We start from the raw sequence: 14,885 nt of genomic DNA on the forward strand, positions 1-14,885 counted from the left end.
TTCATTATTTTAATGTCTGGTGTTTTCAAATCTACATTCTTGCCATTTGTTGAATGCTATTAATGAGTGATAGAAAAGGCTTCTGCAAATAAAAAAAAAATATATATATATTTATTTATATCTATTTATTTATTTGCAGAAGCCTTTTCTATCACTCATTAATAGCATTCAACAAATGGCAAGAATGTAGATTTGAAAACACCAGACATTAAAATAATGAATTTATCATGAATGAAAAAATTCGGTCAGAGATTTTAATTTGGCTATGGTAAAGTCGCAAAGGTTCAACCCATATTACCCATCAATTAATGTCAATAGAACATCAATGCAGATCAATATAGACACTTTTATGTGACCTGCATATGTTTTAATATTGAGTCCTGATAAAAAAAAAAAAAAAAAAAAAAAAATTTAAAAAGTGAGAGTCCCTAATAATGAAGATTGAACTCATATTGTGCCAGACTGGTGGAAATGATAATGTAATGCATTGTGTCATATCAGTACTCCTAATTTAATAACATCTGTTCATGCTATGGTTAATTTGTCTTCCCTGGTAATGGAACCATGGTATACTTGTGGTCAAACCTTTTGTTGAGGTATGCAGATGTGTGCACTGTATATCCTTTTTCTTTTCACTGCTAAGCAACCAGAGATCTTGTTGTATCCGAATCCATTTCACAACATTCTTCATGGATTGGTTCTCCGCAAGGTGCTTGAAAACACTGGCCTTTAGTTACATAAAAACACAGAACATGGTGAAAAACATCGTGCTCTGGGAATCTAGTCATTATCCTTTAGCTTTAGAACACAGCTTCCTCAAATTGCAATTCTTTCAACAAGCAACAAAAAAATATATATATACAAAGGATGATTTACACACTACAGATAGTTAACTATGTAGCGAACTGCCTCTTCACTATAAGCACAAGACGCATTTCAATCCATGTTTAAAAGAAAAATGCATTCATTACAAAATAGCCTGCTCCTATTATTGAGACAAGGGAGGCAATTTGCAATCCACAAGAGAGTACAGAACAATATGAAATATTGCATTCAGTCCTCAAAGAGTTTCCAGAAAATTTCTCTTAATTGGGGGTTTATGAGACATACAGTAGCGAGATTCTTAACCCCTGTATTATGAGCAGCACCTTTGGTGTCCTTTCTCCCTTGTTCACAGTTCAGTTGGTTTAGATGCTCTAAAGTGAAATCTACCATTCTATGAGTCAAATAAGAAAACAACTTGCTTTTTTTTAAAATTTAGCAAACATTACAAGTAAAGGCTCCTTGTTTACCTGCAGGGATGTTTTGACGGTGAGGTGCGAAGCTGTAAGCTGTATTTGTAGGATGTGAACAATCACTCCTGTGTTTCGTCAGATCAGTGCAGCGTTTTCTGAACATGTACAAGTCAAGTACCTAATCAAGTACAATTTAGACTCATTAATGATTATTATTCTGCACACTTAATGGAATCTTGCTAACCACTTTGTCAAAAGTTGAGCCCTTTAAAATACCACGCCCATATGCAGAGGCATCAAGAAATATTGAGGGACAGATTCTTCAAACTTTTTACTCCAATTTGCTACTGGTTCAGTTTTCAAAGGGATGCATACCGGGTGTAATTCTCAAACAATTATGAAACAACTCTTAGAAGGACACAAATCTAATGAATGAGTTGATTTTTTTTTTTAAATTCCTGTTGGATTTTTTTTTTTGCAGTTTTCAAAGCTTTAGTTTGAACGAGTGATAAACAGAAATAAAAGTGCTGATGGATAGCCGTGGCTTACCTTTACCCTTCTATTTCTCAATTACTTAACAAAAACTGACAGACATTTGGAAATACTGTACTACTACCTTTAATTTTGCCTCAATCCTAAAATTCTAGGTGATGCCAAACGTTTATCCTGAGCTGTACAGTATCTCATGCTTGCTATTACAGTGTATGCCAACTTTATATAATAAGGCAACCAGAAATGAGTTTCAGGTGAGAGATGTGCTTTATTCACCACGGCTGTTATTAAGTTTTAAACAGCATCAAAGGATCTTTCATCCAGACATGACAAATTATAGGTCTCTTGACAGCTTACAGAGGTAGGATCAGGGGAGCGTTATTATGCAGTGACAGTAAGAACTACATGTTCATTCTTTCTGGAACGATTTCAGAAATCAGTTTTCCAGAACGTCCATGCTGTTCTTAGCTGGAAGCTTTTCAGTTATTGTAACTATTGGCTTCCATTAAGACAGAGGCAGTGTGGTATAATGGTTAAAGTCCAGGGCTTATAACCCGAAGGTCACTGGTTCGAATTTCTCCCCTGCCACTGACTGACTCACTGCGTGACCCTGCACAAGTCACTTAGCTGCCTTGTGGTCCATCCTGCAGATGAGATGTTAAATCATTGTCCTGCTATTGTAAGTGACTCTGCATATAATTCACAGTCTGCCTCTGTAAAGTGATGGTAGTTCACAAGAAAGGTGCTATATAAAGATACTATTATTATTGCCTCTCTCTGTATTTAAATTGCTTTAGCATTTCTACACTTTCTTTATATATTCACATTTATACATCCTCAGAGAAAAAGAAGTAAATATTGTAGTTTAGACCGTCCTCTGCTGGTGACGTATAGAAACTATAAAGGGGAAAGGGAATTCCCAATCAGGCCACACGGTGGCAGTCTAACACCGATGGGCTAACAGTGCAATTGTATATTAAAACTATAAGGGAGCTTCATGCCCACACAGAGCTTTAAGATTAGAACACGAGTTCATCATTGGTTAAAGAAGTGCCAATCAAGCTTTTAAAAGGTTATTATATATAAACATCCAGATACAACATGACAATTGCTACAAACAATACAAAACATGCATTCAATCTCATATTGAAAGCAAAATTCCACAGAACTGGTTTAAGTTTTCAATTTGCCATCTATGCACTCAGCATTACAGACCGCTATTAAAAACAAATTGCAAAGCACAGACACAACTGGAGCACCAATTAAGAGGCAGTGCTGCTGTCTAAATGGAGTACAATTTGCAGGTCAGGACGCCATGCTTGTACACATAGTTATCACAGGCTCTGCACAAATTAAAGGCTAACCTTTACAACATAGTACCAGTTATATAAAATGTATTACATAAGTCTAGTGTTAATTGTGGGAGAGCTGCTTCCCTTATATCATTAGTGTTTATTTTTCTGCTGAATAACTTACAGCACCAACCAGTGCAGTAGCAAAGCAGCGTGTGATTGTAGGCTCTCATTGCTCTGCAGTTTGAGCTGTTCCATCTTTTAGTGTGAGCTTAATTAGACAATTACAATAGGGGTTCACAGGAAAACCTGGAAAAGGCACAAAATGTTATGTAATAGGAGTCTAAAGTATTCTCTGCAAAGTACAGTACAACTAATAAGGAATGGAAAACTTATCCATCTTTATGTGGGTGCATGTGTCAGTGTAGCTGGGCAAGCCTTGGGGCTTCTTGCTGAGTGTTACTGAGGGTTAGACAATCTAGCTAGATCCAGCTGTCAGACAGAAGAAGCAATTAAACACAAACCCAGACAAACCATCATCCAAAAAGGTATTCTATAGCAGTAGCAAACACACTAATAAATACCATAGTATCCTGTACTCTGCATACTTCTATAGTTTATTAGAGTGTCATTTACTGTGCTATATTATTATAGTATTTTTAAATATGTCTCCATCTGTCTCGTCCCTGTCTGGCACCATTATAAATCAATCATCTGCCAGGGATATTAATCACTGCTGTTCTTGTCTGCCAGGTCATAAGTGCATCATAGGCCAATGATACACCCTGATCTACAAAGATCTTTGACACAGGCTGACACACCCTGAAACACATATTGACGTGCATTGCTGTTCCTCAAAGCTATGACTAACTCTGAGGCAGGTAGCTTTGCATGCAAGCTGTCTCCTGCTTGCAATAGCATCAAGCCTAGCTGAAGACCAGAGAACCTCTGATCATATTAATGGGCCATATCAACAAAGTTATTTACAGAATGTTTAAAATAAAAATACATATAAAAGATTGTGTTATTTCTTAAATTCAATCTCCTATTCATCATAGAACTTTTCTTGACTACAGTTGGTTTACAGTTGCTGTTTCTGATGAAGGCAATAGCTGAACCAAACCTCTGCTTGACTACTGTCCTGTTTGAAGTTATGGATGTCATCAACACACACACACAGTCGCCATCTTGTGACTACAAACGTGGCAGCCATTTCAAGCTCCTCAGCTCCCCACATACATTCCAACACTGTCCAGCTCACAGGGATCAATTTTCTCTGAAGCAGCGGAGCTGTGATATTCTTATAAGCAGGGTAATCATGGTATATTTGCCCAACAACTTTGCTTGGTTAACAGTGTACTCTCCTTTAGCACCGTTCCATTTAACCATGCCTCTCTGTGCTGTACCGGCTTTACTGCACTTTGCTATGCTTTTACCACAGTGCAGTCATCTTTTTTTTTTATGTGAAAAGCCAGACAGACCTGAATTCACACCTTTGTTTCCTGGCTGGATTTGTCATTTGTTATCCATAGCAACAATAAACAACTGAAATCACTATATGCTGTACTGAAGGTTTTGTTTTGTTTGCCTTTGTAATTGTTACTCAATGACAGAATATAAGTGCATACCTGCCAAGCAGATATGGCATGACAGGTATGTCAAGCATTCTTGAATTCAACAATATAATTGCATTGGGGACTGTATTTTTTACATATTTACCTGTTGAGGGAATCCACCTCTACACAGTCTCCTATGAAAAGATACCTTTCACTCAGCCTTTCATTCAGCACCTTGTGTAATAATGTTCTCAAGCACTAGCAGGTAGACCAGTCTGAAATCAGCAGCACGTTTAGATCAGGAATGTAGCAGACGCACGATTTTAATGGATTCAATAAATAAATACATGCTGTAGACATTAACAGATTACGTGTACCAATAACTAAAGAGTTATTGGATCAAAGCCTTTAAAAAAATGAAAGTGCCATTTTATTGACATGTTCAATTTGCAGAGTTCCTTAACAGATTCTGAATGCAATGTTCTCCCGGGTGTAGATTAAGTGAGTTTGAAAGCCTATTACAGTTCCGTGCCTCCACATAAACATTTAGTGATTATACAGAATCAATCTAATATGATCATTTAATACTGTTTTTAAAGACAAGAACAAATAAATCAACTCAAAGGAAATGCCCCTGATGAACTCCCCCAGGAATTCCAGGAGCTCCTTGAAAGGTTAACAAGGGTATTTTAAACCACGCTGGGAGGAGAGTTGTGTAATCAGAGTGACTGGCGAATTCCCATCCCCTCCCAACACGTGCCCTGGATTTCCTGGAGCCTGTGAACCCTCTGCACGGGGAGAGGGGCTGGGTGTTGGTGCTGTGCCAGGGGTGTTATAAACTCTTCAGAATGATGGATGGGTGGCTGGGGTGAGTAGGGGCTGCAGTGTTAGAGCAGGGCTGTAGAGCTGGAGGTGGGAAGGGCATTCTGTTATTATTTTCTAAAGTTTGGACTCAGTCTCTTTGCCTCTATTTGCTGAACCTGATTATCATTAGCTGTTATTTCCAGCACCGGCTCATTAGGAAACAACACAGCTGATGCCTCCACTATCTCAACAGTGTGCCATATTTGAAATGAAACATGTGAGATTCTGAAAGCGGATTTACATTTGAATGTGTTTCCAAGCTTTCGCGGTGAAGTCTTTAAGAATTTGGCTCTGGGTGGTAAAAATACACAAGAGCACCCACACACTGATATGCACACACTCACACTCAACACATAATCTTACGCTCACATCCACACTTTGCAAGTAAACACATAAAGAAATTGGGTCTCCGTGGTTATGTATTTGCATTGTTTTTTACTGTTTGTATACGTACTATGCCCTGTATTTCATTGTATTGTGCTTTGTCCCGCATTATCTATAAAGCGCTTTGTGATGGTGGTCGACTATGAAAGGGGCTATATTAAATAAATATTGACAGATATTGATTGATGTCTTCCCTCACTTTACTGTGTTAACCACTGATAACCGTCATGTTTCCTCTCTTACACTTATATTCGACTCAGAGTTGACAATCATTCATTATTTTGTGGTGGTTCATTTTTTGCACTGTTTTTGCTGCAGTGGTCATGGACCATTGAGGTACCACTCATACACTTTGCAACTGAAGAAAGAGCAAATCAGCCAGTAACAAACTGAGGTGCTGGGATTTACTATTAAAATGAAGGCACTAGGAGTGAAATGGGTTTGTATCCTAGCTCTCAAAGGTTTACACAGTGCCAGGTGGAACTCAACAAACCTAACAGAAGCCATGAAAAAGCTTTCAGAATGCCAGGTTGGAATGCTCATAGCTGGAAAGCCTGCCATAGTGAATGAATGTGTACTGTGGATGGAGTGAATGTGTACTGTGGATGGAGTCTACAGTGTTTGTTATTTAAAGAGGAATATACTTTAGAAGGACCTTACATGCAACATGTGAAACCGATAAGGAATGCGATTGCAACTTGCCATGCTCTCCTTTTCATTCACGTGCTTATCAAGCTCAAAACACATGTTTCATATTCCTCTGCTGTCCTTATCAGCTTGACTTGGGCAAGACAGTTTACAAAATACTTGCATCATAAACGCCCTCCCAAATTCTATGGTGTTCAGGGTAATCGAGAGGCTCATTTCAGAATCTCTCCTCCAATCCACCAAATTCAGCTATTCAGCCCATAGTAGCTTTTAAGCAGTCATGCAGTCTTTACTTGAAAACCGAACACCTGCAATTACTGTGAAACACTCACTGGGTGTCACTGACAAACTAAATACCTCACGCAGCTTAACACTGTGGCTGCAAAACTATATGGCCACAAGTGACTAATGACTGGCCAGAAAACTCAAGCTTACAAGGTACTGTGTCCTCTGCACATACTGTACAGCACAATGCTTCTGTTGCTAATTTGAAGTAACAGTGTCCCCTGAGCTCATGTAACATATACAAGTGTCTGTTGGCAAGAGGACAGGTTAATTCCATCCATTCCCTGGACTCAACACTCCTCAACTGCACTCTGAACGCAGGTTAACTGGACTTTTTACACTCCTACAAAAAAAAAAAAAAGAAACACTGGGTTTGAATCAGCACCTTTGAGACAGACAACAGGGGAAATACAAATCTGTGCACAGTAATTATTAGCTGTTGCAAGGGTACAGCCACAAGCTTTAATGGAGGTTGTAATATACAAAAAGCTCCTTCTGCATCTTTTTTATTGAGGTACAATAGGGCAGGTATTTAGAAATAAGTGATATTACAGATCAAACACAAGTCATCAGGAATGCTGGTGAATGGTCTGAAAAGTAAACCCTGAACAGCAGTAATGGATAATATTGTGAAGATTGCGGTACTGTATCTAGGGAAAGCTTTCATTGAAACTAACGAGGCCAAAGACCTACATATGCTGTATGTCGCACTTATTTCATTGTAGACCAAACCACAGGCACCTTTTGTTTTGATATTTGTCCAGTTTTATCTTTGTATTAAATGATCATTGCTGCTGTGGAAAATAACCTGCATGATCTGGAATGTCATTACTGGAATCCACTTTAGTTTAGTCGTGATGTACAGTTAGTATCAGGGTTAGCAGTGTAGTACAAAGTATTGCAGAAGACTCTTCACACTACATTGATTGTGCCAATAACATTTCCTTTTGGTAAGGTACAATATACCAACACGATGACGTCCGTGTGTTTGAAGAGTTTATCAGAAGGCTCAGTTCCATTGCGTGGGGAGGGTTAGCTTACATTAACATGTCCTCAAATCACATGGAACCTTTCACATACATTCCTCTCCCTTACCCATTACCCAGAAACCCAGTTGTTGCAAAAATGCAGTAACAGTATTATTAACCCAACCAACCCTGACCCTGAACCCTGCAAGCTCCAGCTCACAAGGCATGTTCACTGTTTACATACTGAGCATCAAAAGAAATGTATCACTTATATTTGAGCATCAAAAGAAACGTATCACTTATATTTGGATAAAATTCACTAGATGTGATTGAAAAATGACAAACTCTGTTTTAGAGCAGGTGCAGTGACTTTTTATTGCGCTGATTAACAATTGACATCACGAAGATGTTGCAAAATGATCTGTCGATCCTGGGCAGGTGTTGTGACTCTTGGTGTCCCAGTTCGTGGCCTGTCATTGACAGAGTGAGTCTGGTTATACCATCTCGCTAGGTTTGAAATTGCTGGCTGTGAGCACCCAAGACGGCGAGCCACAGTACGCTGCCCTAGTCCAGCCTCCAGCATGCCTATTGTACAAAGCCTCTGCTCTCTTGACAGACGTGGCATATTGTTTTTTTTTCTGTTATTTTCTTTATTGCTTTTATTCAAGCTTGCAATTCAACAGCTGAAATCATCCATATCCAGCATCCAATCAACTGTCTCAATAATTAGGTGATTAAGTGCATATGCTTCAGTCACAGTCACTCAAACGTGTCATGTTCAAGGATGAATGATCGAGTGATTACAAAGAAACCAAAAATATTTTGTAAATGTCCTTCATTTATATACCTTATTTTTTTTCAAAAATAAATGTGTTATAATAGTGATAAGTTTCTTTTGATGCTCTGTATATTTGGCAGTGTAGAGGAGAGATGTTTTGGGGGTTTGGATTATGACACTGAGGTGTGCTGCCCTGTCTACAAATTTGATAATAAGTGTGTCCTGGTAAAGCACCTATGGTAAATGGCATTGTCCAGCCAGGAACACCTAAGTGTAGTAGAAAATTGTTATGCAATAACAAAAGCTTCAATGAAACTAAACAAACTAGCTGTTTCTAATATAGTGTCAGAGCCACTGTGAACAGGTGATAACAACAAGCTTTGCAATGCTCTGAGTCTGACTTTCATAGCGCACAGACATCATTTTGCACCTTTTCATTAGCCTGCCAACCCTAACCCTTTCACAACAAGGTGAATGAATCACCAGCAAGTGTTTGTAAAAAGCAGGCATCCACAGCACAGCAGATAACCTTGAGACAGTCTAACAGCTTGTCAGAACATGTACGGCTCACACTGAACAAGGTGAATAAAAAGAGGGCATCAATCGAGTACCTTAAACCACATCTAGCTTCACTCCCTCCCACGTGAAAGGGGATATACAGTACAGCCCCCTCATCTGTAGCAGAATACTGTTATAATTCCCCTTCCTAGGCTGTGTCTCAGGAGCTCTGAGTCAGAAAGATCGGAGAGTGAAATGCAGGTGAGCAGGGTGAGCAGGTGAGGGATTCCGGAGCCCATATATACAATACACTTCTGACATTCAGTTCCTGACATGTAAAGTGCTCCAACAGTACCCATTAAAATCGTACATGTTCAAGACAAGGGCGAGCAACTTGCTGGGCTATTCAAGTAAATACTAAATGTTACTGTGTATTTGCAGTCAAGGGACTTTACTTACAGTCTCTGCTCTGCTTAAAACTAGTGACAACTGTCTCATAATCAAAACCGAAATGTTTCCATTCACAAATGTATTCATATATGGGTAATATTGGTACCATAAGATTGTTTTGATTTTCATACTGAAACCCAATCATTCCACACCAGTGTGAATTATTACAAATGAACACTGATGAAAACGTAAACTGCATAATCTCTTTATTATAGCTTGGACATTATATTCGAGTCATTGACCTTCACAGATCTGCTTTCGCACTTTATGTGTGAGCTGTAAAACCGCTTCCATGGATGTGTGCCTGGTTGTCAGTGTGTTTATTTTATTTAAATGATTATATAGATATAATATGATATTTTAAAAAAATGTCCTAATAATACACATCTCCAGGAACACCCTCCAAATAATTCGTGTTAGTGTTGCTAGGTTGGGTTACCCTCTTCAACACAAAACGCTGTGCATGTCTCCAGCACTGATTGGTTCTTGGAGTGCTGCATTCAAACGCATCTACTGCTACTATAGGATGCTTCCTCAACGCTCTGTGGAAGAGACCCCGCCCACTGTGTTTGTTTATATATTCCGTAAGGAGATTGACAGCTGAGTGGGGGTTGGGTAGGTTGTATAGATTTTAAAGTGACAGTAGTTGTTTTTCTTTTCTCAATGGATCTAATTTCAGCTCTAATAAAGGTCACATTAAGTTACAGCTACAGTAAATGCACCATTGTTTTGACATGTATATATCTATACTCTTTTACATTAACTATATAAAACAGAGATGTATTCAAAGTGAAATAAATACAATTTACATTGATTCATTTAAAAAGGGACAAATAAGACAATAATGTCTTTGCATTAACAAATACATGGCTAGTTTCCATATGCAAAGCATTAGTATGTGCACATTACCACTGCAGTTGCAATGTTTAAAGCACACCCATGCGACAGAATGAGCAAAATAAATAACAAGGTAATAGTCAAGTTTAGTGAAGGGAGCATTATTGCTATTTTTATTTTTAGCTAAGACTCAAAGCAAATCAAAACACACACACACACACACACACACCATTCAGACTCAGCAAACTTCATTAAACTAGATCGACCGAGCAAGTGTTAAAAAAGGGGAAATGGACGAAACAAAAACCACCCCTCTTTATACCATCACTCATACAACTTAGTACCACGATGAAGTTTAAAGTGTTTCCTGATTGGCTGGGTGATGATGAGAAATGTGACGATGTAACACAAAGACCGGATGAGTGATGTTTAATGTCAGTATCATACCTCGACCGGCCAGCGGGGGGGCCGTTGGGCTGCATTGCCGTGGCGTGTTTGTAAGTAAACGGCATTTATTTAGTTACATTACGGGAATGTAACACTTCAATGCAACGATAACATTCCATCTGAACTACTGGCAGTGAAAAACCAATATGGACACAATTAAAATAGTAGGTTTAGTCAAAGCCAAGTAACCTGTAATGTGCATATATACTAAAACCGTAGCGCCACAGTTGAACCAGGTGATCTCGTGCTATTGTTGCGTCGATTCATCGTCACCTGAAACTACACGTCAGAATGTCTTATTTCAATTGAACTCAATTGTGATGATATATATATATATATATATATATATATATATATATATATATATATATATATATATATATATATATATATATATATAAATTAAGATACTGCAAAATAGTACAGCATCAGTCATAAAAAATAACAGCTGGCTACCTGCAATTATTATCCCCAGCTGTGAGGGTGTTTACTGGTGCTAGAGGACTTTGCTGTGAAACGTCATTGACGTGCTATTTGATAAGTTCCAGATGCAAGTCATTGTTAGTTATTGTAACAACAACAACTATTGTAAGCTGTGTGCTGCAAACACCCATTTACAGTTCTTACAGTAATAATCAGCTACCCACACTAACAGCAATGGTATTGCACTTACAAAATTAAACTAGCATTGAATGCTACATTTTTTTTTTAAAAAAAAAAGAAACGAGTTTAATCTAAGCGTTACACTTGTTAATTTTTGTTCAAGCTACCCTGCTTCACGGCACCAATATCCAGCACCCTAATGACAACACTGCTGCGTGAGAAAGGTTATACGAAAAAGCCCTATCTGGTGAACAGAACCGCTTTCCCTTCCCCTGCTAGAGCCAGGGTGTCGCAGTGGCTTGTGTAACTTTACGATTGGTCGGTGTAATTTGGTAGGCGGAGACTGGGTGGGGTTATCTATAGTGTGACCTCACAATCAGCTGTTTGCAATGTTCTAAATTCTGATCCAAGGATCAGCTGTGCACAGAAATAAGAAAAAAATTGCAGGGAAAAAAAACCCAAACCAAACCCGAGTAAAGCTGTAGACTAATATCGGAACAAATAACAGTATCAATGCAGTTTTAATGGAGCATTTCTTCTGAGAAGAAAGCCTTTTTAATTTGTATGGTTTTTTGTTGTTGTTAAATAAATAACTACCTCATTTTAAGGCTACCTAAAGCTGTGCTTTAAGATTTTATTTTACATAAATATATTTGTGGTTATTATGTTTGCAACTTAAATAATACGACAAAAGCAGGTAAGCAATTTCTATTTATTTTACATTTTTTATAATTGATCACGAACGGTGTAGTTGTTTTGATGCTGTCTTAGTTGGTCTTACAAACATATCGCATTTGCACTGCCAAAGAAGGAGCAGCTATTTATTGCATAACACCACAGAGTCAAAGAGCAAAGCGCACCAAATCCTGTTCGTGTTTTACATGCATTTTCTGTGATACCGGTTGGTATTAATGTAAATATTTGCCCCTTTATTTTTGAAGTACCTATTCCGTTTCATATGAAGTATAGCAGCTTGTGTAACGTGTAGCAGCGATTTTAGTGAGCGAGTTTTATTTGACGTAGTAGTGCTAGTCTGTGCAGGTATCAGCCACGGCAGAAATGTATGTAAGAATGTGCATGTATGGGAAGCCTGGTTTATCCGAGTGCTGAGGTAGCGCTGTTGTCAAGGGCAGTGTGCTATCGCCTGTTGGGTTTGTAATAACCCAGTGTTTATTGTAGAGTTTCTTTCGTGCAAAGCCCGGTAACGTACCCTGTTGTGTACCCCGCGGCAGTGCGGTGTTTTGTTTTAGTTTTCTTTGTTTGTTTAATTGACCTCGGCTTGATAATTACACAGATTTTCACTCGACGCCCGGTCGCCAAACGTTCTTGTGTTTTTGTCAGTCCGCGTCTGGATGTGTGTCGATCAGTTGTCATTGCATTGACTCTCTCCGAATTTATTTTTTTATTTTTTAATACATCAACATTTTTGAGCATTGTTAAATGCGCTCACTTTTTTTTCAGAAGCTGTGCGATGGCGATTTTTTTAGCAGGTTACCCCCTCGGTATTTAAGTGTCGTTTATTCTCTTTGCTAAGTGCTGCTTGCCGTATTAACGTGTACTTCGAGGATTACGTTTATCGTCTTTTTTGTTTTTCCAAACCAGAATCAGTTTAATATAACAATAATAGTAGTTTATATTGGTATTGTTAATTTAAAATCACTAACAATAAATATGCATGTTTTCCTTTAAACCTCTGTAATACTTTGTTATTTTTCCATGATATAAGAGCTGTTTTTGTCTCTCTCTTTGGAGATTAAACAGTGTGTGACGTAACGGCTCATTACCATATGACGCGAGGAGTGTTTGCGTTGGTAAAGTATGCCCCACCCTTCCTTAAAGCCACGCCTCATTTCGAGTGCGAAAGCCTTGTAAAGTACAGCATGCCTCTAGCGGTACACCCAAGACAGTTTTTATATGGTGATGGAATTAAACCCCATATGTAAAAAGGGTTCGTTTAATTGTTATATTAGGACACGTTTACTGCTTTACTCTAAACTAAATCTTTGTATTGTAGCTGTATTAAAATACACAAGTACACTTCAGATGGTTATTGATTCCATAACTATGTGATGCTCTAATTGCAGTGCAATGATGAAGACTATGCACAATATAAAGTGTGTTGTGGGGGGGGGGATCCCCCAGTTAATACACTTTTCACATCAATCTGAGCCTTCAAACTAAACCACTGCAGTATGTCAGTAGGGCTGCCTTTGGTAAAACATTGATATTTCAACACCACAAAGTCTCGGGCTTGCCAGCAGTTTGTTTTCACGTGTCTAATCTATAGCAGCGGCTCTCCTTTTGTTAGGCTTTTGTTCCTCCAGTCTGTGGCAGATGTTTCCACTAATACAGCAGTTCGATCCATTCCTGGTTTTACTATGAGTTTACAAAGACACACCTTCACTTGTTAGCTATACGCTTGGGCCCATATTAAAACCTGGAATGGGTGAAAGTGCTATGCAATGGGAGAGTTATTTGCATCCTGGCTGCAACCTTTTCACGTCTTTCATAAGCCCATCATTGTTCTTGCACTGGATAATACCTGAGTCTGATTCAATCTAACAATTAAATCTACCATAATTAATGATTGCTGACATCTCAGGTTTATTATCTTATGCACACTAATGAACATTCTGTCTTCCCTCTTGCTTTTTAACCGAGAACCTATTATATGACTGGGTGCTGCACTCCACCTAACTGACACAATTCTCTGTTGCGTAAGTCAGCCAACACCTGGCACTCATAGTTGACACATTATTTTTGTATTAATATAGTTCAAGTGCAAAGTTGTGGCATGGCACCTCCAGCACAGAGCTACCAGCAACCGCTTTATTTGAACAGCCTTTTCACATATTGAAGCTATATAGCTGTATATTGTAGTTTGCCTGTATGTATTAATTGTGTTCAGTTTAAGGCAGTATTTTCTTATTGGTATGTCCGGTTGACAGTGAAGCTTCTGTATCATCTGCAGTTTCTTGGAACGTGAGTTTATTCATGTATAAAGTGAGTGCAGGTGGTGGTGCTTTGCAGCTTGGTAGCCTTGTTCAAGGAGGGCTGTTGGAATATTGTGCCTGATGGAATGCTATCACACATTATTTCTGTTTGGAGTACACGCTGTACTGTCTGCTGGACTCTGTTCCTGCTCTCTCTCATTTCAGTCTGCTGTGCTCATTTTTTTACTTGCCCTGTTCCAGTGAGGCCATGGGGCAGGTCTGTATATATAGCTGATCGCTTTGTGAAACATCTACGAAGTGTAACAATGAACACCTCTGTCTCCTGTTGCCAGACATTTTGACACCAGTGACTACACTGCGAAGACATCACAGTTTGTGGCATAAATCACTGCTATGGGACAAATGCAGTGAAGAAGAAAAAAAAACGTTGTTTGGTTTTGCACCTTTTGGTAAAATCTAAAAGGTGGTGGTGGTGTAGATAACTAGATTAGGGTTGCCAGCTGAAAAAACAGGACATCCGAACAGAAGAGCCATTGTTAAAAGTTGAAACTCTCTAGAAATCCTCTAGTCAAAAAATAGATAACATTGATAATA

At 38.6% G+C, this 14,885-nt stretch overlaps 1 protein-coding gene across 5 annotated transcripts in view; it reads left to right on the forward strand.

Annotated features, from left to right (window-relative positions):
* Positions 1 to 10,699: 10,699 nt before the first annotated feature.
* The window catches only part of LOC121319329 (tumor protein p53-inducible nuclear protein 2-like), a 13,577-nt gene continuing 9,391 nt past the window's right edge, over positions 10,700 to 14,885 (forward strand). Inside the window, exon 1 of one of the 5 annotated variants that reach the window (XM_041256646.1) lies at positions 10,700 to 10,784. The gene's annotated coding sequence lies outside the window, so the exon portion shown is untranslated. Of the gene's footprint in view, positions 10,785 to 11,733; positions 12,035 to 13,094; positions 13,149 to 14,885 lie in introns of those variants that run through there. The other 4 variants (XM_041256645.1, XM_041256650.1, XM_041256649.1 and 1 more) reach the window with 4 other exon arrangements.

The sequence above is a fragment of the Polyodon spathula genome, chromosome 8 (assembly GCF_017654505.1).
Source record: "Polyodon spathula isolate WHYD16114869_AA chromosome 8, ASM1765450v1, whole genome shotgun sequence".
NCBI classification, from domain to species: Eukaryota; Metazoa; Chordata; class Actinopteri; order Acipenseriformes; family Polyodontidae; genus Polyodon; species Polyodon spathula.